Raw genomic sequence first — 3700 nt, forward strand, 5'->3', positions numbered from 1 at the left:
ACTGTTAAAAAGGAGCGATCTGCGCGGGTCGTGCTGGATGATGGTGATGGTGCTGCACTTCTACACGCGCCTGTTGGGGGGCGTGAGAGGCGCTGCTATAGGGTCCGTCGCGCGATTGCAGCTTTTCCTCTTGCATAATACAAAAAAAAAAAAAAAAAAAAAAAAAAATCTCGAAGGAAGGGAGGGAGGGAGGGGAGAGCCTGATTCACGAGAGGGGAGGGTCTTGGACGCTGTATATGAGACGTTGATCCACTCGGAGCCAAGACATGCTGGAGATGTAGCCGTCCCCTTTTCACCCCACCCGCCCCGTCCCCCTCGCTGCTGCGGGGAGGACCGGGTCTGCGGAGGACTACATGCCAGGGGGACATTAAGGGAGGACCCGCACCCCTCTCCTTGATGGATGAAATGGACCGGGCCGGCGCGGGGGGGGGACGTCACAATGCGCCGTCGCCACAAAGCTCCGCTCATTTGGCTCCCAGCATGCCGCCCGTCCGGAGGGACCACCGCCTAAACCCCGCGGAGCCCACCCTGCTGCCCCCGCGGAGGAGAAAGTAAGAACCCCGTCTCGTGTTACTGTTTTATTTCTAATCTGACGGATCTCAGTCTGGAGAGCTCATTCTAATCTCACTAAGGGGCTCAAAATCTACATTTTCTTTTTTCTTTTTATCTCGATGAGTTAAGGATGCACGCAGCAGCATTAAGGCTCAGATTTAACGCGATGGCAGCAGCTTGCAGCACTTGTGGCTGCAAACACTTCAGATTCTCCCTGAACTCCTGAATCCAGATTAGACAACAGTTTTCAGTCGGATTTACTCTCCTTGATGGAAACAACGCGGTGCGTAAACCTCAAACCCTCCATGTTTATTCCGTCCAGAACTACTCAGAAAGAAAATTCCACTTTAGATGCTAGCTCTGTCCAGTCGGTGTTGCTGACCCTGGATCAGCCATATGCTCCTCTCCTCCTGTCCCAAGTGTTATRTAAGTCCATCATGATGCATCATTTTTTCTAACTGAAGAGACACGCTGCCTTTTATCTTTCTTATAGTGACATTCACATCAAATTAGATTGAATTTTTGTGTTAATTTGTGCTCCTGCTGATGGCCTGTGCTCACAGGACTCTGGTCCTGATGCTGGGCCTGCCTCCCATCATTACATCACACTGAAAGGTGGACTAAATAGACACAGGTGAATCCAGCTGCAACTTTACGCAGCTTGAGATTACAAAGCACTCTCTTATATAAAGCTTAATCTGTGTGAGAGGTGGCCAGCCTCCCGCTCAGACACACGTGGTCCTTTTTTTATATAAATTCAATCACAAATGAAGTATAAACCGATCCTCTATTGAGCTTTCAGGAGAAACGGTATTAACGGCATTGTTTTTACGCATGCGTATTTTGGAGGGTTCATGCAACTTAAAGGCACTCAGACCTGCAGCAGGTCAGATCAGGCGGAGAGGCTTTCTGCTGTGGTTTACCTGAAAGCTGTGGGAGTTATTTCTTTATTTATTTTGAGCATCAGCAGCTCTGGAAGAAGGCCGCTGCAGAGTTGGGCGACGGGCCGCGGTGGGTTAGAGAAGAGGAACAGTCATTTCCAAATCCGTCTGAGTGAACCTGATGGATAACTAATCACAGATTTCTTATAGTTTGTGTTGTTTTGTTTTTCTTATAGCTGCAGAAATGAAAATGAAGATATCCTCCGACCTCCAGGTGAATGACTGCACTCACACCATGACTCTGCAGTTTCCATTTATAAGCGCACTACAGGGACTTAACACCCGGAACTTATGGTTAAAATAAACTTTTTACACGGACTTAAACTTCTCCATCTAACAGTTTTTTAATGGTTCTAAAGCAGTAAATATAACCTGTGTCTCTGCCAGGTTCTGTCGAACAGAAACTTGAGAGGATTTTTTAAAAATCCTGTGCTTTTATTTATTTTTACAAACAAATTTACTGGTCTAAAAACAGGAAATCCTCAAGTATTGGGATTAAAAATGAGAAAATGTGGATAAAACGTCGTCTAAAGAGCTGGCAAGCTTAAAATGAGCACCTGAGAGTGGATTCTATAAAAAAAACCTCTAGAACATGTTATAAAGTTGGACAATTTATTTTAAAAGAATTGAAATAATGTCATGTTTGACTAATTTTTCTCTCGGTTTTAAATATTTGTCAAACAAAACAAATTTACATAAAACTAACTATAATAATAATTATTATTATTATTAATAGTATTAATATTAGCCTCCGATTTGGAGAGTGATATCTTATAATGCAAAAAAAAAAAGCAACATACAGCAAACAGAAGGAACAAAATAAAATAAAAAACAAAAGGTAAATATTTTTTAATGTTTTGCATTAAAAAAGAAAAACTCACTGTGTGTTTAAGTAGACATAAAACGCGTCTCGTGGCCTCAAGACGCACAACTCACAAGAGTGATCCAAGTAAAATCCGAACTCTGAGTTCTGTTCCTCTGATCAACAGAACAATAAAACTCGTGCAAAACGTCTTTAATTCGGGTTCATTTCGTTTGAAACGTTTCCAGCGCGCATGCGTCCTGCAGCTGCTGAGTTTGACGTGAGGGTGGGAGCTGTGGCCTAATTTCGCCACGTTGGATAAAACACACACACATCTCCTCCATAATGACATGTTGGAGTCTGTGTGTGTTAATTAGGCATCACACCTCACAGCTAACACGCACACACACACACATACAGCGCCGGTGACGTCATCCTCCTCTGTTGCTAAAAGCCAATTAAAACCAACAACAATGAGAGCATGTTAAAAAATACACAGAAACATTTATTTTATTTACAGTTAAAGCTTCTAGCTTCTGTGATATATTTTTTTCTAAAAATGAACATCAAATATTTTCACATCTCATTAGTTTCAAATGTTGAAACAAATATCAGCTTTAAAAAAAATTTAACAGTAATATAAAATTGATATTTATGTATCAGGTGAATATTTTGCTATCTGTAAAAAATATTAAATAAAATAAAAAATCAAAAGCTTAGATTGCTCTGAAAATGTTCATCTTTACATTTTAAAATTAATTTGAATAAAGAATGGAAATTAAAGTAGGAATAAAAGTAGACTAAAACAGAATAGAACATAATAAAATAAACTTTTATTCTCTCATCAGCAGGTAAATTCACATCACTGCAGCAGTGGATAAAGATGAACTTAAGACATAAATTCATTAAATAAAAAAAGGAGATTTGAAACAACTCAGAATATCCAACCATTCGTATTGTTTTCTGTCAGAGAAACAGGGTAAACAGTTAAAAATGTTTTATTTTCGCATGTCTATAAAACATATGTTGGTTTTGTAAGAACATCAATTAAACATAAATAAGGACTGACTGGTTGCATTTATTTGCAGTAAATTTAGTGCACGTCATAACATTTTGGACTCAATTGGATCATTTATCCAGCTTCTGAACCGCCTCATTAGGATCATTTTTTAAATATATTTTTACCAAAATAGTCAGTTGCTTTAAATTCTAATAACATACACTTTGCAGTTATGAATATTATTCATAAAAATAAAGCATTTAATTGCTCGGATGATGCATTTTTCCTGCAGGCTCCTCAGTCGCCTTCACTTGATCAGTCGTGTGTTTTAATTCACACCTCTGAGTAAATTAACTTTATTTTTTTTAGTGAATTAACCCCTGTCGTGTTTTCCTCTCCCTCATC

General features: G+C 39.7%; 1 long non-coding RNA gene across 1 annotated transcript in view; it reads left to right on the forward strand.

Moving 5' to 3' along the window:
* The first annotated feature begins 365 nt into the window (after positions 1-365).
* Positions 366-3700, forward strand: part of LOC106518123 (uncharacterized) — a 10433-nt gene continuing 7098 nt past the window's right edge. Inside the window, exons 1-2 of the long non-coding RNA XR_001310279.1 lie at positions 366-551; positions 1670-1707. This is a non-coding gene — a long non-coding RNA (uncharacterized LOC106518123). The remainder of the gene's footprint in view (positions 552-1669; positions 1708-3700) is intronic.

This window comes from Austrofundulus limnaeus, unplaced genomic scaffold, assembly GCF_001266775.1.
Source record: "Austrofundulus limnaeus strain Quisiro unplaced genomic scaffold, Austrofundulus_limnaeus-1.0 Scaffold56, whole genome shotgun sequence".
NCBI lineage: Eukaryota > Metazoa > Chordata > Actinopteri > Cyprinodontiformes > Rivulidae > Austrofundulus > Austrofundulus limnaeus.